This window comes from Crinia signifera, chromosome 1, assembly GCF_055691185.1.
Source record: "Crinia signifera chromosome 1, ASM5569118v1, whole genome shotgun sequence".
Lineage (NCBI taxonomy): Eukaryota > Metazoa > Chordata > Amphibia > Anura > Myobatrachidae > Crinia > Crinia signifera.
In genome coordinates this window covers 106601456-106625912 of record NC_139217.1, presented here as the reverse complement: position 1 = coordinate 106625912, position 24457 = coordinate 106601456, and the positions used below count along the sequence as shown (strand labels likewise).

Here is a 24457-nt window from a genome sequence, read left to right as displayed (position 1 = left end):
CACTCTGCCAAAAATCTGCCATATCTGTGGTTAAAATTTGATGCTAGTAGGTGTATCACCCAAGAGCTTCTGGGAATGCAGATATGCCACACTATTAATGTATATTTGGTTTCTGTTTTATATGGAATGTGAAGCTGTATTTAATGTTGAGATAATCTGAGCCTATGCCAATGTTTATCTTTCTAGGTCTATAGACGAAACACAAATAGAAGTAGGTTTGTTTACAATAATCTTAAACGTCACATTTCGGTCAATTAAACTTTAGGGAGGGATACAAAACTTTTTTTTCATTGGCAGATCTTCTATACATTTCCTCTTAAGTTACATATTTGTTGTGGTTTTTACTAATGAAGTGATCTGGGAAGAATTAATAAAATGGTATCTGATTGGCACACACCCAGTGGCAGCTTAATTATCACCAAAACTACTTGCCACACTTGTTTTACACAGAACATACTGTAATGTAACTGGTCACGCAGCAAATGTAGTGCCATGATATTGTACAATTCCTTCCTTTGTTGAATTATGTGCCCAGTTAACTGACCCCACTCTGGTAAAATTTAGCCACTCTGATCCATAGTTTAGCCATTTTCTTGATTTTCCGATTCCTAAAGTCAGGGCTGCCAAACGATCTGTTTATCCCCCGTAGCAGCTTGACCAACATTGTGAGGGCATGGTTACATTCTGTTGTAAATGCTGCACCTCCGTGGCAGGTCTCGCCCAGGGCCGGTGCAAGGTTTTGAGACACCCTAGGCAAAACTACTGCACCCTTCATTTTGTTGTAGGCAGAATCAGAGGCACCCCCAGATTCTGAAGCCCATTTGCCATTTGCAATATGTTCATCAGGGATGCCCCTATCACAAAATTATGGATGATTCTGAAAGAGTCGGGGGTGTTCCGAGATTCTGGAGCCCCTGTTCTGTGGATTTGACTGTATCTGGGATCATAACAGTCAATTTATGGCAACATTTAGGGAAGGAACAGTTAGTGATATGCTTTGGAGGGCTCTGGTTTGTTAGAAAATGCATGGGGGTTAACCCATGTACAGTGAAGCCCAGGGTTGTAATAAGCCTTCAAGGGGGCCTAAGCACTTAAAACAGGGGGGCCACACCAAATCAACTGGGCCTACCCATCTTATCAGCATGGCCTGTCCTTTATTAACGATGCACAGAAGATGGAGGGGGTTGTTAACGACCCATTGGAGGGTGCATCGTTCATTGGGCAGAGCTTACACACTGTGCGATATAATCAACGATATCGCTCAGAAGGGCAAAAATTATCGATATCCTTTTATTATATTGCCCACGATATTAAGTACACACCTTAACATTGTACAGTGCAGTAATGTGCTTCTCAGTGCAGTGGTGGAACCAGGGCACTCAAGAAACATTCATCAGCCACTGCGGTGCCATTCAATCCAGTGCGTTTTGGAGTAAATATATATATATATATTTATATATAGGGTATACACTCTAGCATCTGTCTCCTCTAAGGTGGCAGACATTTTTGGAGGAGATTCCATTCACATGGCCATACCATTAGAATCGGCAGTGACCATGTGTCCCGACAGTGCTAAACTCCCCCAAGCCACCACTTGGGCTGCAGTGTCATTGTTACGCCACTGGGCTTTTGTCCACACCCATCTTAATTGGCTCTGGTGAAGGCCCATTTTGGCTTTTACTGCTGAAACTTAAAGCCAATGAACAATCATGACTAGCGGGCTGCACCGCTGGTAATCCCAAAATGTTTCCTGGTATCAGAGTAACAAAATAATCACACAGCATTATAATAATATATTATTGAAAAAAAAAATAGAATGTAGCCAGATAAATAAATGCATTTAGTAAAAGTTATATAAATCTGTGTGCAATTAAAGTCATATTAATGTGGAAACCACTTTGAAGATTATGGGCCTAATTTTGCATAGATCGCCAGTTACAGAAAAAGCAGTTCCCATCCAGAAAAAAAACGGACCTTGCAAAATTTTGATGCACTCGCACAACTGAACCTTCAGGGTTTTTTTCTCTATCTGAATAAATCTGGGGTTTCCACTAATCTGCTAAAGAATCAGGCGAGATGTGGTCATCGCTGATGTCTGAATTCAACCCCAAAAAATTGCGGTGTTTTCACAATCGCACCCAGAAAACACCATATTCCAACCCGTAAATGTTGGCTTCCTGTCAATCAAACTGCGACTGCTATGCCTACGGATTTTTAGTCACAAATTGTAGATGCGCATGCAGAGTGTGCACTATGCACAGACGCAGTAATTCGATAAATGAATGGATTTTTAGTTCTCTTTATTATCGATCCATGCTGAATTAGCCCCTATGGCACTTTAAATGAGTCTGCAAAAATAAAATCTGTAATTTATGCCTGTATTAATCAAAGACCTCAAAATCAGTTTACAGTTCCGGCTAACTACTCTGAAAGAATAAAGCATCCAGCAAGGCACACAGAAATGTGAATTTCCACATAGTTGCTAGGATGTGTGATTCACATTTGCTAAAGCAATGATACTTTCCAAGAGAGCATAACTCCCTGTAGGCTTGTGGATTTATGAAAGGAAAGGTGCTCCTTAAATGGGCATAACTGCTTGTGTGATTGGCTGTGGAAGTACAAATGAGGCAGAGTCAGGGTGACCTGTTTGTGTGAGTTTGTGTCTATGGAGAGATGTGGGATAGCAGCTGAAAGGGGGCGGCTCAGCCTTCCCAGTGCGTTCCAAGCAGACAAAGCACTAGCGACCAAATAAGGAGTTGTGAGCCCAGGATTTTCAGAATACAAGTTATTTTGGAGAATTTGGGAACGCTACAGAAGGGACTACTTGTGTAACTCAGGGATTTCTTTTCAGGCATGAGAGTAAACACAAAAGAAAAACACCCTTCTTATGATTCCTTGTTTTATCCTCTGTGTCTGCACAAAACATGTTTGTTCTTTCACCTTAAGCCTTTAAGACAGTTGCGTTGTCTTGTAAGGCAGAGCATTTTTCAGTGCTTAAGCCCTAAATGCTTCATGCATCAAAACACTTTAACCTTACTGGCTTTAATACTGCAGAAAGGCCTGTGAATCTTGGTGTCAGTAGTTGCTGACCTTGCCTAACCATGTTGCTGGAGAGTTTTACAAAAATACATAGGGGGTTATTCTGGTTCACTCCTTCTGGCAAATTCCTTCTCAAATGGACAAAACCATGTGCACTGCAGGGGCCAAATGTAATAGGGTGAGAGTTTCAGAAAGTGAGAGATTTTGGGAGAGTTTTCTCCTGTTTTTTAAAGCAGCAATCAATTACATGGCAAAATCAACCTGGTTTTGCAGTGTAATGGATTGCTGCTTTAAAAAACAGGGGAAAACTCTCCCAAAATCTCTCACTTTCTGAAACTCTCACCCTATTACATTTGGCCCCAGGTGGGGTAGATGTTACTTGTGCAGAGAGAGTAAGATTTGGGTGGGGTTTTACTTCAAAGTGAGATCTATATTGCAGTGTAAAAAAAAACAGTCAGTATTCTCCCTGCACAGAAACAAAATAACTCACCCAAATCTAATTATCTCTGCATGATTTACATCTGCCCCCCTGCAATGCATATGGTTTTGTCCATTTAGAAAGGAATTTGCCAGAAGGAGTGAACCAGAATAACCCCCATAGTGCAGAGCTGCATCACTTCACATGCTGAATGAACACTGTGTACTGTATATGACTTCTGCTTCTTATACCCAAGCTTAAGACACTTTAAGGTGTTTCATCTACTCTATGCGGGGGATGCAGTAACATTCACTGCCCCAAATCGCCGCTTACCGCATTGTTCATTATCGCATATGCACTAACATATGCGATTATTACCGAAAAAGACATCTCTTGCGATAAGAACTTCCTCATGTTTACGGCCACCGCTTACGCTATGGAACTTACGTAGCACCAGACCCTGGCGTCCCTCTGCGCATGAGCAGAGTGACAGCACCGGCAGCGGGGAATGCTGGGAGGGATCCGTGACAGATCACTCACACAATAGGCTTCGCGGTGCCCCGAAGAAGAGGCTTTAGTGCATTTGCATTCCAAAGAGAGGCTTTTATCACACAAAACACCTACAAAAGATACAGAAACACAAAGGCTAACAAATCTGTCTTTCCTACTTTATACTGTATGTTTTCTTGCTGCGCTATATAAGAAACTGTAAATAAATAAATATTATTAGTTTGAATCTGATGATGGATGTATTACAGTACATTTTATGTTTTCAGAAATACAAATAGAGGATAATCCTCAAAATGAATTTGGTGACATAGAGAATATCGACTATCAATTTGTAATGTAAATATGTATGTAATTAGCAAACAATGGCATGGCTGGATACATGCATACTGTACATCTCTCTAATTCTCATATCATCCATTCCATTATTTTTGGAATGGATGATATGGGGGGGGGGGGTGCGAGTGACCAGCCAAGGGGGGTGGTCGGGGCTAGCAGTGACCAGCCGGGGGTGGTTCCTGCATTGCAGTGCTAGTGAAACGGGGGGGGGGGGGGGTGGTGTGTGCCGCTGCTTACCTTATCAGACGCTGCAGCTGTAGCCAGTGATGACGCCATCCAGGAGTGACCGGCGGCCAGGCCATCGTCAAACTGCTCAAAGCCATGTTTAGTGTGGGCAGGACAGCCGGGGGGGGGGGGGGGGGGGGGGGAGCGGCGGCCCGGACGTGGGAGGTTTAGTAGGAAATGTGGTCCGGCCCACCGGGAAATCACCCGGTTTCCCGGCAGCCCAGTCACCTTGACTTACACCACACCTCTTCCCTAACTCCCACCTTAACTGCTTACACATACATTTAGCTCTTTTTTTTCATCCTTTTTCTTCTCATTGTCTGTTCTTCTTCATCCTCTTGTTTCCCATTTTAAACCTTTTCTATTTACTTTCATTAGCACATTGCATTAAGTTCACCAAGAATGCCTCTCTGAGTCATCCTTATTTTTGTAATAGTCAGACTCAGGGGTGCCCCCTCCCCCCAAAAAGATAACTGCCTAAAGCTAAAGCTAATGGTAGAGCCAGCCCAGTGTGTAAATTAGTTTTAGTAATAGCTGGTGACAGTGGGTATTTACATTCCCATATAAAGTGTATCCTTCTGCATCAATCTGGGAACTGTCCGATGACAGAACCATGTTTATCTGTCTCATTCAAAATCTAATTAAAAGATATCATCCACCCTATTATTTTGCCTGCAGGTAGGTGGGGGCGTGCAGACTAAATTCATATCACACAGCCCTATCACTGCAGCAGAATGCCTTATTCATGGCATCACACAGACGGGGGAGATAAACATGACGTGATCTGTCAGTGGAGAGAGCCGGAGCAGGGAGGGTTGGCCACTCACCAGGTAGCCTGGGGGAACTCATCGATTATCTGCAGTCTGGCCAAGTTCGGTGTAGCGTTCTCAGCAACTATTTCCAATGTTACTCCATTAAATTGCCTATGGTTCTTGTTTTAAGCTGTTTAATATTAATAAAAATCATTAGTTTATGCTTATTAAAGTCTGGTACATTCACACAGTCCTGAGTAACAGTACTCTCAGCAACACAAGTTGTCCTGCTCTTTCAGGCATACAGGTCCATCACAGAACATGTGACTGACTGGTCCAATAGAAAACCTGTAACAGTATAGATTCCTGCCAGCTGGTATTACTGCAGATGTTACAGTGCAGACACACATGCGGTGCTTGTGCCAAAATACATATCTCACACATCTACATGTGTACAGGAACAAATACAAATGGGTGTGGGCACTGTTGAAAGAAGGAGGAATAGCTGGCATTCAACAATAAAAGAAACTTGTTTAACATCAACACAAATTAGGTGAAAAAGTTGTGCTAAAAGAGAAAAGCGATGGTTAGAACATGTTGGGGCTGTCAAATGTCTTATTAAGGGCCCTCTTCAGACCTATTCGCAGGGCTGCAAATTCACAGCCCTGACTATTATTGTTAGACCGCACATGTGCACGGAACGCTGTACACATGCGTGAGGTCCCACTGCAAATGAAGCCAGCTATGGCTAGCCATTTGTAGGCTGCACCCCGGCGTTTTCTGGGAGTCCTGCTGAGAAATTCAAATGGGCTTGGCCATTTGGAGGGAGGGATTCTGACCAGCAACCCCGATCTCCCCATGGCCATCACAGACTTACTCAGCGGCTGCACACAGGGTAAAATGTATTCCATGGTGATTGTTTTCAAATGGATTTCCCCCTGTTCGCACATTTTTTAATGCATTCGCAACCATGTACAGGGGCGGGTAGACACTTTGGTGGGGTGGCGTTTACCTGACAGTTGGGCTCTGAAGATTTGCAGCCCATCGATCAGGTCTGAATCGGGACCCGATCTATAGCAGCAGGATAAGCGCATCTACCTAGGGATGTCAATCGGGATCGGTGGGATCCCGGGATTTAGGACATTTTTGGCTGGGATTTGAATCCCAGTATTGGAGGCTCCAATCCCGGGATTATGGGATCGAAATGCGCATGCGCGTTTAATTTCTTTCTCCTGTGTAGCTCAGCGGGCCGGGGAGGAGGCGGATAACTCGGGAGTCCGGGCAGACGTGGCAGCGTGGTAACACTGTGTGGTTGCGCAGCGAGACCTCTAACATCATGCTGCGCTGCCTGGCAACAAGGTTGTGTGGCTGCACAGCGTGATGTTAGAGATCACATCACAATGCACAGCCACACACTGTTTCCCATGCTACCGCGTGTGCCCGAGCACCGAGTTACCCACCTACTCCCCGGCCTGCCGAGTCTCCTGGAGTCACCTCGCTTCATACACCATATGCCGGCGCACCTTTTCTCCCTCTACCACCTCTCAGAGAGGTAACGGATTCATCATTGGGCATATCAAAAAGCCAATCCTGGGGATCCCGAGATTTACAGTTTTTCAATCCCGAATCAGGGGATTGAAAAAATGGCATGAGATTGGCCTCCCTACATCTACTCCTCTGTTCCCAGAACAGATTTTTATTTTACTTTACTCTGCAATTATCAGCATTTTTATTTTTAAATGTAATTTCTTTCTGCCCAGACAATTGCAATAGTAAATAAAATCAAGCTTTTTAAAATTCAGTTTTAAGTCATTATGAATACAAAATGTTGAATTAGTTACGTCTGGTGTTTGCCTATGCCAGACCTAAGGAAAGTAAACTTTGGGTATGGGATGCAATGCAAATATTGACTTATATATTTTAATTATTGTATAAGCGTATATTTAATGTTAGGTGTAAGGTACATGTATTGCTTGGTGTGCAGAGTCATGTTGGAGGCTCAGTTTATGGGGCACATTTTTCAATAAGTTTTATTATATGCAATGAGCAGGGGTGTTTTAAAGAGGATGAGGCCTGTGTCATGTGGGCCCCTCCTCTTCATGACACAATAGACGCTGGCCTCTTGCCAGACCCTACTGCACATTCACAGGTCTCCAGAAACATGGCGCCCACCATGATCCGGGGACAAAATCACTACTGCACATGTGCAGCACTCTATAAAACATTGCACCTATTATAGAAAAGCCTATAGCTTGCGTTGTGTTTTAATACTCGCTGTGTACTCATTGTACAAACGGTGCTCTCAACTGTCATTTTTCAAACACATGGCAGTTGTGGACTGATACACTGGATCACCATTTATCATATGCAACAAGTTTTAAAAACGATAAATGGGCCCCTAAAGCTGGCCATACACTTATGCGATTTTCCCCAATTTCACCCAAATCCGATGCATCAGGCCGAGGAGTTGGGTAACAAGTGACAAATTGCAAGTGTTTTAGATACGTTCTGATGCGCAGTCCCAGGTGCATCATATGGGTGCCCCTAGGTCGTACTATTGATATGTCGCACGCGATCCTGCCGCCTGGGAAGCTGACAGACTGTTCAATGTAGGTTAGCTGCGACTTCGGTACTCTTTTCCTAGAACGGCGCCCAAGATTTGGATCTTGGGCATCGCAAGGTAAAAAATTGCGTCAGTCGCATCGCATGCGACCAAAAAAATCGCATGCGATGCGACCGACGCGATTACCGCGATTTTACATAGGGAACAATGTTAAATGGCCCAATTGACCAGATTTTACATAGGGAACAATGTTAAATGGCCCACAGAGCCCAAATGGCCCACCCCCCCCAATTGTTAACGCCACCCCACGATCAACGTCAACCCGAAGCGTGGCGAGTGCAGCAAGCCCGCGAGGTGCGGCGGTACGTGTCCTCAGACCTTTTCATACCCCCACTATCCACGTCGGCGTGGAGCTGCGAATAGAAAGTGTGGCGAGCGCAGCGAGCCACCGAAGCGTGGCGAGCGGACGCGGATACCTTCACAGGTATCCGCGTCCCCTCGCGGGCTCCACAGGTATCCGCGTCCCCTCGCTCGGTGGCTCGCTGCGCTCTCCACACTTTCTATTCTCAACTCCACGCCGACGTGGAAAGTGGGGGTATGAAAAGGTCGGAGGACGCGTACCGCCGCCGCTCGCCACGCTTCGGGTTGACGTTGATCATGGGGTGGCGTTAACAATTGGGGGGGCCATTTCACACTTGAGGGTGGCTATTTGGGCTCTGTGGGCCATTTAACATTGTTCCCTATGTAAAATCGCGTTAATCGCGTCGGTCGCATCGCATGCGATTTTTTTGGTCGCATGCGATGCGACCGACGCGATTTACATTTTAACATGCATTTCTATGTGAAATCGCGGGCATCGCATCGGTCGCGATGTGCATGCGATGCCCGCGATGGGTGCCGTTCTAGGTAAAGAGTACCGCGACTTCTCCCCTCGGAATGCAGTAATGTATGGCCAGCTTAAGTCTCTTCTTTTATATAATGCACTTAGAATAGCTTGTCTTTCTGTTTAAGACTGATTCATATTTGTATGGTAGTAGGGTAGCATTTGTGTCTGCTTCCTAAACATGATACATGTACAAACCCAGTGATGAAACTGTCTGAGAGGATGACTCAACATCCTCACTCTGGAAATACTCTGGGTACTGCGATCATCAGCCCAAACAATATACGTTGTTTCTGGGCATTTATTTTATTAGTTATCTAACTTCTATCAATCAACACTTTTTTAACTCATGGTAGCAAAGTAAACCGCTCCTTTCTTTTCCTGTACATGACTATGACTTGCTATAAAAAGCTGATGGTGACACTAGGGCACGTTAGACCAGCAGCATGTTAAGTCATTGCTGAGTGATGGCTAAATGGGGATGACTAACCTCGCTGAAACAAATGATGTCAGGATATTAAAAAAAACATATCTAAGCCTTTAAGACCTCCACTGTATGTGCTTTGAGTACATCTCAGATCAGTAATCTATCTCTTCTTAGATCAATGGAAACTATGTTAACTATAAATGGTTAATCCCTACCTTTTCCACTTGCACTTTGTCTTTTTGTGTTGTTATCTAGAAGAGAATAGGACATAGCATGACTTCATGGGGAAATTTTAAACTATGTTACAGCAAGTAGTATGCCAGCTTGTTTCCGCAGTACACTTGACAGTACATGTTACCATACTATTGATTACTCATTGATAAAGCTGGCATGCAATGTGGTAAATGTTTTAGTTGCCTTTTTTAATATAAATAAATGTTGCCTGTTGTTATTATTAATAAAGGACATAATTAAATATAATACCCCTTTTACACTAGGCAAGCGACTCAGGATTTTGTACCCGGCTTGCTAACCCTTTCCCACTAGTCTCCCGACCCGTCATAATGTAGAGGGGTGACCTCATCAGGAGCTTGGGCGGCGCTGGGAGATGAGAGCGTCTCCCATCGGCAAGTTTTACATTGCAGTGAACGGGAAGTGGATCACATCGACCAGGGTTACCCGTCTCCACTGCCCTTATTGACCCGGGGCATGTTTTCACTAGCAAAAAATCTGTGTTGATGTACGACCCCACACAAAATCCTGGGTTATTTTATGCTAGTGGAAAAGGGATATTAGTGTCTGTTCAATGGAATTTCTCGAATTCCGATTTTTGAGGTCAGGCAAAAAAAAAAAAAAACCCTCTTTGGAGTTAAATTGGAAACTGCTGAGGCGGTGGGGAGTTTTGCTTGGATTTTACAGGACCAATCTTCTTGGAATTCATTAGAGGATAAACTATCTGACAAGTGCAAGCCTATATGATGTTAGAACTGATGATATACTGTATTAAAGCTTGCACACAAGAAAAGTTATACAGGTGGGGCAATAATGCCAGTAAAGTATGTGGGGTCACATTGAGTTGATTTAACCATTTCATTCTTTGATAAAGTTGAGCACCTTTTCTGTTTATTAACATAGGTTAAAAATGTAACAATGACTTCATATATTTAATATATAGTAAGGTTAGATCAGTTTAGTCGCACTTAACTTTTGTGAACTGAGCATTGATAGAAATATAGTGACAATTTGATACCATTCCTCAAGGTGCCATTCTGTTCTGTGGTCCTAGTAGAACAGGCCCGCGCATACACTGAAATCAAGTCTTCTTAACCAGCTCAGCTATAATGGGAACTTCATGGCCTTATCTTGGAGTTGGAGAACCCTATTACTATACACAAATGATGACAAATTCTATTCTAATTATATAGAACAAGTAATCCCATACACTACAGTTTCACATGAACCTTTGTGTCATGGGAAAGGAGGATTAACCGTTTAAAATGATGGGACTTCTTCTCACTGACATACAAGCACCAATGCTGTGCTATTTTTATTCCATTAATGTACCAGGAATATAATCTGGGCGTATAATGTTTCAGCACCTTTTAAGATATGTACACAGCAAATCACTCTGAATATTACGCCACCAATGGTGGACTGCAGGGTCTTTGGTCTAGAAGGGAGGGTATTGGGATGGCTGATGGACAATATCTCGGTCAACAGTGAATAGGTCAACAACATATGGTCGACATGATCAAACGGTGACAAACAAGCAATATGTCCACATGGCTATGGTCGACACATAAAAGGCCCACTTTTTTTGAGGGGGTTTTTTTCCGTCATTTTTTTTAACTTTTTCATACATTACCATAGACGATTGGGGCCTGAAGTCTGGTGAGAAAATCAGTACACTTATTGGGGGTCCAGTGCTCGACAATAACATCAACATAACTGAAAAAAAACAACAACTCATATTCACCTTTTTATATGTCGACCTTTTCAATGTGTTCTTTTTTTGATTGTGTCGACTTTTTTTTGAGATGTATTAAGCCTAGGGAAGTGATAATGTGGAAGGTGATACTGCAGCAGCCAGTCAGCTCCTAACTGCCTGTTCCAATCCAGCCTGTAACTTGACAGTTACGAGCTGATTGGCTGCTGCGTTATCACCTTCCACTTAATCACTTCCCCCTGGCTTAATACATCTTCCCCTCATTTACATGCATTTAACTTGCCTTTAGAAATGCAACTTAATTGCAGAAATTATGTACACATCCTTACTGGCTGTATTTCAAATAGTGTTATATGAAAAATTGTCATTGTGCACTGACAATCTAGTGTGTTGTTCATATCCCAAAAAATCTTGTGTGTATGCAACTAAGAGGCGTACAGCTCTGTGTATCCACATACTCATTGTTTTCCTTGACGTCAAAATGGCAGTAATTGCAGCCAATTTGCATTCAACTGTGCATTAGTGTTAGTATGTGTTAAAGCCCTTAGCAAAATGTAATTATGTATAAGTAACTTGAATCTGCCCTAGTAAATGACAATTATGGTCATACATATTTTTTTTTAGCATTTTATACCCCTTTCACATCGCTAAGCTGGGTCCGACCTAGGATCACTTTCACACTAAACCCGGATCACCCATTATTGCATAGGGAGAGGTATCAGCAGTAGAAAGAAAGAAGTAATAATGCCAATGCATAGGTCATTGGTACGACCTCACCTAGAGTATTGTGTTCAGTTCTGGAGGCCATATCTCCAGAAGGATATAAATACTTTAGAGACTGTACAAAGAAGGGCAACTAAAATGTCGCATGGCCTACATCACAAAACTTTCCAGGAAAGACTAAAATATCTTAATATGTATACTTTAGAGCAGAGAAGGGAAAGGGAGACATGATAGAAACTTTCAAATATATCAAGGGCTTAACATGGTACAGGTGGGAGACATTCTTCACAGGAAGAGGATCAGCAGAACACGAGGACATGCACTGAAACTAGAGGGAGGAAGATTCAGGAGAAATTTGAGGAAGAATTACTTCACAGAAAGAGTAGTAGATAAATGGAATAGCCTCCCATCAGAGGTGGTAGAGGAAAATACCGTAGTACAATTTAAACATGCTTGGGATAGGCATATTGATATCCTTACAAAAAAATAAGGATCAAATATGGTTTGAGGTAACATGTTTAAAAAAGGAGCAGACTAGATGGGCCAAGTGGTTCTTATCTGCCGTCAAATTCTATTTTTCTATGTTTCTAAGGGTTTAACCCTTCTTATAACCTGTGTCGAATTGCCAGGTTGGTCAACCCAGGCTACAAGCAGTGGTGCTTTCACACCACACCTCAACCCGGGTCCATCCATCACTAACACGACAATAACATGGGTCCGAGGTGGGATGTGAAAGGGGTGTAGGTGGGTTTTTATAATTCCTAGGAACATCATCAGACTAGCCTCATGTACAGGGCCGACTCTACTATTAGGCAGTTTGTGTAATCACGCACCCTACATTGGCCCATTTGCAAGTACGTTACACAATGCCAGCAACAAAATGCTACTAATGGTACAAAGTGTGTTGTAGTAACCTGCACAAATACTGTAGGCTTGCAATACATCACACATAAATACACCCATTCAGACATAACATTACAATGAATAACATTGATTATCTTGTTATAATGGCACAAGGCAATGGGTGGGATCTATTAGGCAGGAAGCGGGAATAGGGAGCCTAAATCATCTGAGTGATTTTGACAAAGTCCAAATTGTGATGGCTGGACAACTGGGTCAGAGCATATGCAAAACAGCAGGTCTTGTCTTCCCGGTAGGTGTAAGGAAGGACAACCGGTGAGGAGATGGAATCCTAGCCCTTTTGGCCCGATCCCACAGAAGAGCTATTGTAAATGCATAGTTACTAAAGGCTTTGATAGAAAGGTGTCATACCACACACAGTAGTGCATCAGGGCTGTGTAGCTGCAGACTGGTCACAGTGTCCATGCTAACCACCTGTCTATTGCACAAAGTGCCTACAATGGGCACGCAAGTGTTAAGGTGCCCATACACAGAGCCGATTTGGTCCGATTTCGGACGATTGCGACCAAAATCAGACACGGTCCCGTGTGCATCGGACCCGACCAGGTGGTCGGACCAGCAGGCCATCCGACCACCCGTTCCTCCTGGCGGCGAGGCGGGAAGCAGGGACACGTGATCCATCACAACAGATAAAATGCGTCCCTGCCGCCGGGAAGGTTCCAGTCGCAGGCTGTCGGGTGTCCGTACACTGCTGGGAGACATCGCAGCAGTGTATGGGCACCTTTAGAATTGGACCACGGAGCAATGTAGAAAGTGACCTTATGACTTATGTTTTCTTTTTACATTATGTGGAGAGCTCAGTGCACGGACATTGCTTACCTGGAAATGACACCGGGATGCACTATGAGAATAGGGCAAGCTGACAAAGGTAGTGTGTGTTCATCTTCCAAACCTTGAATCCTGGACTTCATGTGGATGTTATTTGGCACATACCATCTGAACAATTTAGAGGTATTTTCTCAGCACAAGGCGTCCTGCACAATATTAGGCAGTTGGTTTAGTGGTATGGCCGATGCGGACACACTTTTTTGCCCCAAACTAATATTTATACGCAGCCACTAATATTTATACACAGCCTTATTGGGCTAAAAACAAATGGTAGCAAATCTGGAGCTATTGTTTGGGGCAAGAAAATTGAATCAATCATACAGTATGTTGTGTTTTCATTGGAATCACACATAAGATATGTAGGAAATCTTGTGTTAGGCCCTAATAGCAATGGATAAGACCAGTGGGTGCTTTAAGAGAGGAGGATTCTGTGCAGCCTCCTCTCTGCTGGGAGTGTTTTCACCAGCTATCCTGCGGCTGCCATTGGGTAAGTATTATTTTACTTATTCGCATACATTACTCTGTAATTGGGAGCATTGGATCCTTTGTGGCGTCATAAAGTATAATAATAATATTTAGGTCAACAGTTAAAACGTCGAACTTAACTGGTCGATATGCATGCGGTCAGTATGTATAAATAGGTCGACATAGTAATGGCTGACAACACACACAGCCTGAAAAGGTTGACATTAGTTCTTATTTAATATTTTTCCTTTAAGTTTTTTTATTCAATATCATCCACATGGACTATGATTAGAAATGGTAAAATGTGCTGTAGCATGGCAAAAGCGGTACACCAATTGGCAAAAATTTAATTGAAAAAAACATGAAAAACACATGTCAACCTTTTCATATGTCAACCATTTTCGTGTGGGCCTCTTGCTTGTGTCGACCCTGTGCATGTTGACCTACACACTGTCAACCTAATTACTGTCCACCCTATGATCCACCCTCTGCACATATACTACGTGAGGTGAGTACCAGACTCCTATGTACAATAGTCTGTACAATAGTAGCTGCCCCAGAAGCGGCTATACCGGCGCACAGGCCCTAGTGGGGACTGTGCCAGTGAAGTGCAGAGAGCTCCGGCATCCAGCGAGAGGGCAGTAGGTAACGTGAGTGTGCCCTGACTGAGTGCAGCCCCCGCCCCTCCCGTACACACAGGCAGCAGCGGGTATGATACGCACAGGGGGAGGACTCTCACTGTGACAGAGCAGCAGCTGGACAGCAGCAGCAGCAGCAGCAGCAGGGAAGCCGGCGCCCGGGTATCATACGAGGACTGTGCACTGAGTCATGCCGCCGGTGCTTCCCTCTGACACTGCGCTGCGTCCCGGCCACACGTCACTGTGACTCCCCGCAGCCGGAGCTGCCACCACTACTGCTACTACAGCTGCCACCACCACTACAGCTGCCACTACTGCTGCTGCCTGCCCGTGCAAAGGAAGGTGGGTGCTGCCGGGGAGCTCTATTCTCTGTTAATAATTCCATTACATTGTCACTTATTAGTATACAGTATCTCTTCCATAGAGAGTCCTGTCTCTGGTGTGGAACTTTGTGTACCGTACAGTATGTATATCTGTGAGCTGCTATATACCTTAAACACTATGCCAGTGGTTCCCAAACTGTGTGCCTAGGCTCCCTGGGGTGCCTCAGGACACTTGCAGGGGTGCCTTGGGTTGGTGGACCAGGATCAATTCATATTATTTATGGTCAATGTACCAGGCAAAACCAGTGCTCGTGGCTGCCAATCATAATATCTGTGGACAAACAGGAGCAAATCCTGTCCCTCACCAGATAACTGTGACATATAAACACAATGCACTTAATTTAATTTTTTTTTTCTGAATTCCTCGATAAGAAGCATTTGGCCTAGGGGTGCCTTGAAAAAATTTTGATGATGTAGGGTGCTGTGATTCAAAAAAGTTTGGGAACCACTGCTCTATGCCCATTATATATCTGTCTGTCTGTCAATCTGTCTGTCTGTGTATGTACAGTATCTCTCTACAGTGTGTGTGAGGTGTGTAGCAGTTGCAGAAGAATGTAGTGCATACAGTGTTATGGTGTGTACACACGGTCAGATGTGCCTTCAGATACTATCCACGATCCGATCAGATCGGATCGTGGATAGTATCTGAAGGCACATCCGATTTGCATACACGTCTGACTATATAGTGCAGATCTGCACTATATAGTCATGGCAGACAAGACTTTCTGCCTTGCGATATGTGAACGCGCATCAGAATCGGATCGGGATCTGAAGGGTTAAAACCCTTGCGATCTGCATCCGATTACGATCCGATGTTGACTGTATCGTCAACATCGGAAGGCAAAAAGTACAGTGTGTACACACCATTACAGTATGTCTACTTTGACAAGTGTGATTTCATTTATTTTATTTTATATTCTGTGAAAGAATGAATCAGGCAGCACAGACAGACCGATAATTCCATTCCCACCATTTTTTTTGTAGTAAGAGAAGCTATAACTTATAGGAAGGCTCCAGCCTGGGTCTTTCCTCATTGCTTGTTATTATTCATTCATATACATTATAAAATATTATGCATTAAGGCAAATTCCCTGGCTCACATAGGGAGAGGGAAACTGCCCAGAGCGGTGCATGCTCACACTGTGGCTATCAACAGTTCTTTAAAATTGAGTTTCGCAGACAAAAATACTGCAGTTTCCTGGCAGAAGGAATGTATTTTTAAGGAACGCTGGGAAGGAAAATGAAAAAGACTGGCCTTCTAATGATGTGTTTACAGAAACTTGGAAAGTAGAACTGAAGGGTTGGCTTTGGAAGGAGACCAGCGTTTTCTGAGACGGCATAGAGGACTGGGGGCTTAACATCTAAGTTTGACTTTAAGTGGTATAAAAGTTCAATAGAGCTATTGATAATCGGTGACATCACCTTCTTCACTCATGGAGAGAATAGTAGTATATGCGCCTGCTTTACTCCTGGAGAGATAAAAGTAGTATATGCTCCTGCTGAACTCTTGGAGAGAATAGTTTACAATGCAACCTTGCTTAATCAGGGCCCTCTCTCCTCATGTGCTTTTTTATATATGTTATATATCTCTGCCACCCCCCAAAAAATTATGTGTCCTGTCCTGTTACTTACCATGCACTTTTCCTAAATTGTGCTTTCATTTATTTGTTTCTGCTCATTTATGTATTGTTAGGCTTTGCGGAACCCTTGTGGCACAATACAAATAAACAACAACAATAATAATAATAGTATATGCTCCTGCTTTACTACTGGAGAGATCAGTGGTTTTACGCCTGCAGAGAACAGCAGTATATGTGCCTGCTTTACTCCTGCAGAAAACACAAGCAAAAGGTGGACACATGAAAAGGTCGACTTGAGTTTTTCCTCAATATCACAATGCTGTACCATCCACGTGGAATACAATTGGGAACGGTAAAGTGTGCCAAACACAGAGGCGCGGAGCAAGGACCTTGGGCCAAAGTGAGGGGATGAAGTGCAGTAATTTGGGGTCCATGTGCTACAATCTAGAAATTGACACAAACAAGTGAAAAAAACTCAACCTTTTCCTTTGTTGCCATTTCCGCACTGACTTTTTGCTTGTGTCAACATTTTTTCCCATTTCGAACTTTTGAAATCGACCTAGACTCTGTCTACCCCTGTCTAACTGTTGACCCTATAATCCAGACCTGTATTTACTGCCACCTTCATGACCGTTTGGCTGCCCAGACTTGAAGTGTTTGCAGGACATTATTCAACATAAAACTGATATGCCATCAAATTGGTTTCAAAATGTAATTCAAATAAAGAATAATGTTTTTGCGGGGGTGGTGAGCTGAAATCCACAAAAAAGTAGAGGCTTCAAACGGTACTTTTCACAGTGTGTCTATTAGTTTGGTCGGGTTTAGCCCATATGCGTGGTTAAACCGGCCCATAATGAGTGCAATCAGCGTGAAAAAGATGATCAATTGGCTATCTGCCCCTGATCTCCCATCAATTTAAATATTGCCCAAAGGCTTCTTAAAAGATGATAGGGGAATTGTTGTAATTGTTCCTTTTACATTTATCACCTTGTATAGTGGATGTTGCACTTGGGGGTGATGCAGCTGTGCATATGCTCTGGAGCTGATTGTACAGAACTACAGGCAGTGCTGAGTCACACACAGCCCTTGTAGCTGGAGCGGTGTAACTGGGTGGTTAGCAGGAATTTGCAGGATTCAGAGTGGGCACGACAGCCGTACACATTTTTCAGCTGTGGCAATTATATCTGTTCTCATAGATCCTACACAATGGATAGGCAAACTGCACACTGATGATGACAGCTATGAAACCAAGCATACGCATAGGGCCGGTCTGACCACAGAGATGAGTCCAGTTGTGTATACAGGTGAACATGCACACTTTTTCTCATGCACAAGATGCAGTTGTGGTTACTGCGAACTTACTTTACATTCTGCACCCTTATCTCTTTATTTCTCCAGAATATTTATTCCCTGGCTTTAACACACTAAGAAATTTCCAAATACAGTAACCTACAGTAGAGCCCTATCTCAGACAAAGCACAAAGCCAGCAAGTGAGCACACAAGCCCAGTGTATGAGCAACCCAAGTAGGCTTCAAAGCATAAAACAAGACACTTGTTATGATTGGCTGAGACATTTAAAGCTTGTTTTATGCATTAAGCCTGAAAATGTTAGTCCACTGGTAAAGTTCCTTCACTGACTGAACCATACTAATGGGGATATACTGACATTATTGGGGTAAATTTACTAAGGCTTCTAAAAATGAAGAGAGGTGATGTTGGCCATAGCATCCTTCAAATGCTGTCTATTATTTCTCTACTGGAGCTTAAAAAAATGATAGACAGAATCTGACTGGTTGCTATGGACAACATTACCGTTTACATTTTTAGACCCTTTTAGTTAATGAACCCCCATTGTGGCACTATGGCGCTTTTATGCCTTAAAGGCAGCAATGTGCAAATATATTACAGACTTATACTGCAATCATGAAGTTTAGGTCAGCAACTTGCAATACAGCATGTTCCACTCACTTACAGTAATAGCATACTAGAAAACCTCATATATTATCATGAAGGCGATTAATGCTATACTGCACATGCCAGTGGCTGCTGGCAATCATTCTGTTTCCATTTGAAATGTATTTCTTCTAACCAGTGTAACTGGATTCCATTATGACACACTGCACATAAGAGCTAGGCTTATTGTGGTCCTGGAGAGGTGAGGCAACTCATGTCCCTCTGCCATGTAATTACCCCCCTCCCCCCCATTAGGCAGAGGCAGGGTCGGTGGTAGGGTTTTTGGCACCTCCTGCAAACAAGAATGCTTTTCTGATAGAATTATTGTGCAGGGCCAAGATGGAGGTTTAAATGTTCCATCTCACCATTACAGGTGGTGGAACTCACTCCCCCCCCTCGTCGTCCCCCCCCCCTTCCTCCCAGGGGTGAAACTAAACAATTTGCTGTACCCATAGCAAAACTTGTAGTACCCAGGGGGAACAAAAAATATATTGACATAGGAGGTGCCTCTTGGTGCTTGCTGCCACTGCTACTGTAGTAGATACACCTTTTTTTCAGTTAATGCTGATTGGAAGGTTACTAATAGATCATTGATAACAAATAAAGAATAGCCATTCCCCCCGGATGACTCCTGGGTAAATGTAACTCTAATTGTCACTGAATGTGCTGGCGTGCGTTGCAGCTGACAGGCAGCAGCAACATGGGATCTCCATGATCTATTTAGGGAAGTGGAATTTTTTAGGACAATTGATCCTAGTTGAGGTATGCTTTCAGAAGGCAATGTGTGCGCACACTGACTTATATTTAAAATAGATCATGATGACAAATAAACAGCTCTTTGGAAAAATAAGGGTCAATGCTTATTTTGATTTGTGTTAAAGGGTCCTAAAGTAAATTTCCATGAAAATCCATTTCCATTTTACTATAATACAATTAAGCAAACTAATACAGGACATGGCAGTACCTATTTCTCACAATGGGGACTGCAATCTGGAACACTCTACCAAGTTTGGATCAGTTACTGTAGGTTATGCCACTTTTAGATGAACTATTGCCTATTTATATGCCTATTGTATCCTATACGCTAGCTTTTTACAATTCTATTCGGATCCCTGCTTGGCTACCACTACTCACTCATTTGCAGAATGATGGTCACTTGTGTGTGCAAGGTCAGCCGGGTCCAAACCCAGCAGTAATGTGTAAGTGAACACTTTACTTTTCATTATTCGCTGAGATGGCTTTTATGGGGCCCATGTCCTAGTGTCTCTGCAATGATAAATACCCTAGAAAATACAATCTAAGGGGTCTACATACTAATTCTTGGAGAGATATAAAGTAGATGCAGTGCCAGTCAGCTTCTAACTGTCACGCTAGAGACTGTGTTTCTAAAATTATAGTTAGGAGCTGTTTGGTTGGGACTTTATCTCTGTATACTTTACCTCTCAAATTGCTGCAGTATACTTAACTCCACCCATCTCTCATTCCAGGTATTATCTGTTTCATGAGATGTAGGGTACACACCAGAACGATTTGGCCTCAGTTCACCCGATTTCGATTCAATCTTGACCGATTTTATGTAAAATGGGCATGTTTTGGGCCATTTCTGATACCTACCCGATGTGCGTCCCTGTTGGTTGTTTTTTAGATCCTACCTGCAGCAAGTAGGATTAGAAAAAGATCCATTCATCTAGATACAGATTGGAATCGGAACATATGCAGATCATGTGCTCCAACAGATCATAAGACGATCATACAATCGTCTTATGATCTGCTCACAGTCTGCATCGTTGTGGTGTGTACCTAGCATTAGAAAGCACTGGGCATTACTGCTGATCAGCAGATCATGTGAAGGCAGAAAGGGAGGTGGAGGGGCAGCTCAGAGCGAAGAAACGTAGACTATGACACGTGCAGAATTATAAATCATTAATAGCAGCCTGAAGAAACAAAAGAAGGGAAAATAATAAATACAAAGTTTCTTCCTACATCTTGTCTGTACACCAGTCCTTCCATTGGTGTGAATGCATGTACTACATTAGTATATATAGATGCAATCACAACTGATAAAGACTCTAAAGTAGTCACAGCTTTGTGCAACTCAGATTCAGCCAAATAATGTGTTTTGTTAAAGCACGCACATTATTTATTTATTTTTTTATTTATTTTTTATTATGCATTCACCTTACAATAAATTTGTGAATATGACATGCGATGAACACAAGTCTACTGACATAGATAGTATTTGCTTGAATCTTGATAAAAAGAAAATTATTATTTCTGAAGTACAAACAACAGTGACAATAAATTTATGTCCACAGCAGTCATTGTTCAACAATTGTTATCTGTGTTGTTCCTTTGTCCCAATTTCGGTAGAGTGAACCCAGATCATCAGCTAAAGCACGCACATTCTTTTATGAGATTGCTGCTCCAAAATGGAGATAGTTGGTAAAATGTCATGTTTTTGTTGTCCACATGTTGGTTTTGAATAATTGATGTCATACATTCTGCAGAAAACATTGATGGTGTTTGTAGCTGAATAGAGCGACATATGATGCACAAATATTTGAGGCTTGATCTTCTTATTATTTTCTAGGTCCCTAGATAATTGATATCCTCTTTATGGTCACAAACTTTGATGATGAGTTATGAGAATTGCATGTCGCAACTGGAAAAATGTTGGATTACAATTCCCACATTGGGCAGTATTCAATGACGGAGTTCTCCGTGCATGGAGAGCGTTTTATTTTGCTCTCCATGCACTCTCCGTGTTCCGGAGGGCTCGCTGCCACTCCTGCTCCCACTATTCAACGTTTTTAAGACTCGCCGGCACTCGCCGCGAGTCTTAACCCCTGCAGCGGACGAGCGTCCGCGGCAGGGAGCTGACAGGGAGCTGTGGGACGTGGCATCCAGGGAGATTAAAGTCTCCCTGGATGCCACAGAACATATGTGAGGGTAGGGGGCCCCCCTGGGACCCAGGCAGCACAGGCTGCCCCCCCCCCTATAGCCAGCGGGGGACCCAGTATTCACTGCACCCGAACGTGCATACGGGTGCAGTGAATATATGAATATCTAATGAGCGGCTCGAGCGCTCCGGCCCCCTGCTGGCTACACTGTGTAAAAAAAAAAATAATAATAATTAAAAAAAATATTTTTTTTTTAAATTAAATATATATTCATGTGCTATAAGCACATGAATAAAAATCACATGCCCCTTCACAGAAAAAAAATCCTGATTTTTTGACACCAAAATTAAATACAAAACCCTTTTAGATTAAAAGTTCACATTCCAGCTCTCCATCAAAAGATGGAGAATTTCTACACGGAGAGAGACGGCGAAAATCACTTAGAAAGACGGAGAACATTTCACATTGAATAGGGTTGCTCGCTTTTGGAGAGCAAAATGCTCCGTCCAAGGCGAAAAAAGCACAAATTCTCCACAAAACACGAAGAACTTTTCTCATTGAATACTGCCCATTGAGTTCTCATAAATATTATTAATGGCACTACCCTGTTTAGCCACTTAGGGCTTTATTCGGATTTGTACACTAACCAGATGGTTTATGTACAAATTTAATGGTTAGTGGTCTGCGTATGGGCAGAATGGGGCTAGCAATGTGAAATGCTGCAGCATGGGGCTGGGGCCAGCAACTGACATTGTTCTTCAAAATTGGGGCATGTCATGTAGGCATGCCAAGCCTAGGGTCTGCATCATCAGATAGAGACTTCCTGGACCCAGCTGCCGGAATCCTGCAGCCAGTCTGATTAAGTTTCAGCTTATAGGGCCTACACACAGGGCGACTGTGCTAAGTGATCTGTGCGATGCTAGATCGTTCAGCAAGATCGCTCAGCACACAGCGTTGCACAGCAAAGTGTGCTGAGCGATCCCTACCTGGCGATCTGACTAGATTTATCTAGCATGCAGGATCTTAATCGCCCGGCGATAGTGATGCCCAGGGCTGCGCATCGCTATCGCTATGACTCCTACTCATGGAGCGATGTAGGGTCATTTTCTAAGCAATCTAGTCAGATTGCTTAGAAAATGGGCTGAAATTGCCTGTGTGTAGGCCCCATTACACTTGGATCTCACAGATGCATGCAGGAACCAGCTATCTCCTAAAGGAGCCTACTGCTGCATCTGCATTTTATGTGTATGCGTTTCTGTGACTGTGCAGTTCCATAGAAATCAGAATCAGTTCTTTAGTAGGTCATTTTCCTGGCAATTTGCACTAAGGATAGCTGAAGCTGCTTAGGTTACCTACCTAAAACCATTATACCAATACAGTATGTGATTGTTTTTTTTACAACTTCTTATTGACGCATCACATTGCAATTGTCAAGTACAGTAGTCTGTTAAATACAAATTGAAGGTCAATACACTGTTGCAGATATACAAGGTATTTTACAGAAATGAAATGAAAATTCCATCTGTATTACATTCAAAACAGAAGCCTATAACAGATTATAATAACACATTAATACGTTAATACCCCTTTCACACAGCAGCTCTTAACCGGTATATTGCCGATTTCTTAGCCTTTTAAAATGTTTAGAGCTGCAGTGTGAAAGCACCATTTACCGGTTACAAATAACCGGTATTTGCAAACGGGTAAAAAGCAGAGTCCTACACGGTTCAGAGCCGTTTTTTAGGCAGTGTGAACAGATCTGAACCGGTATATAGGACTCATGAGAACGCAGTGCATATGTAATGAGCCGCTCATTACATATGTACATATGTGATGAGCGCAGTGCATATGTAATGAGCATTTCATTACATATGCGCATATATGATCTCTCATTGTCTCATTCATATGCACTGCACTCATTACATATGCACATATGTAATGAGCGGCTCATTACATATGCACTATGCTGTTTTATAGCTACTGTCTGTCTTGCTTTCACACTGCAAACCTGCTTGAGACCCGGTATTCATGTGCAGTGTGAAAGGGGTTTAAAACCCCCGTTTTAAATACCATTTCAAAATACCGGGTCTCAAATGTTTAGGCAATGTGAAAGCAGAGTGAAGTGTTTTCAGTATTCAACCCTTACAAACATCTTTTTAGGAGTCTAGAGACTAAAGGGATCACAACCCACCCACAGGTCTAGTCATTTAGCGCAATGGGGGGTTTCCTAGTAATCTTCTGGTTTCATACCATTCTGTATCCCTGTGGGTGTCCCTAATCCTTTTTTGAAAATCCACCGGAAGAAATGGAAACATAAATCCCAAGTCTCCTGTTTTTCTCTATTTAAAGTTGTCTCCAGCCAGTCCACCTGAAAAATATGATGGAGTTTCCCTTTAAAAAGTTTAAGGGCAGGAGGTAGTGGGGAAATCCGTCCCTGCAGACCTACAGTATACATGGTTTTATAGTTGAAGACATTGTGCATATTTTTTGTCTGATTTTTCAGTTTTGGAATAAAAATATTTCTCCAAATCTGAAAAATACATAAATGTAATTTGTGGCATTTTGTATTAAGTAAACTCGGCCGGTGACACTGGTGAACAGAAATAACAAAGACATTAAATTCTCAGACATAAAACTGATGACATAATAAGCATTTGCTCTGTGTAATGACACACACACACTGTTCAGACTACAGCCATTTACCCTGTAAACTTTGGTCAGCACGGACAGTGTAATGTTTAGCATTACTGCCTTGCAGCATTGAGGCCATGGCCCTAACTGTGCAGAGTTTGGATATTGCTTGTGTGGGTTTCCTCTGGGTACCCCGGTTTCCTCCCACAATCCAAAAATATACTGGTAGGTTAATTGGCCCCCAACAAATTAACCTTAGAACGTGTGTGCTTGCACATGTGGTAGGGAATATAGATTGTAAACTCCACTAGGGCAGGGACTGAAGTGAATGTTTAA

General features: G+C 42.9%; 1 protein-coding gene across 3 annotated transcripts in view; it reads left to right on the top strand.

Annotated features, from left to right (window-relative positions):
* Positions 1-24457, top strand: part of PALLD (palladin, cytoskeletal associated protein) — a 350163-nt gene that overhangs the window by 234946 nt on the left and 90760 nt on the right. Inside the window, exon 1 of one of the 3 annotated variants that reach the window (XM_083171065.1) lies at positions 14776-15015. The exons of 1 other annotated variant lie outside the window; for it this stretch is intronic. The gene's annotated coding sequence lies outside the window, so the exon portion shown is untranslated. Of the gene's footprint in view, positions 1-14775; positions 15016-19691; positions 19790-24457 lie in introns of those variants that run through there. One more of the 3 variants, XM_083171070.1, reaches the window with a different exon arrangement.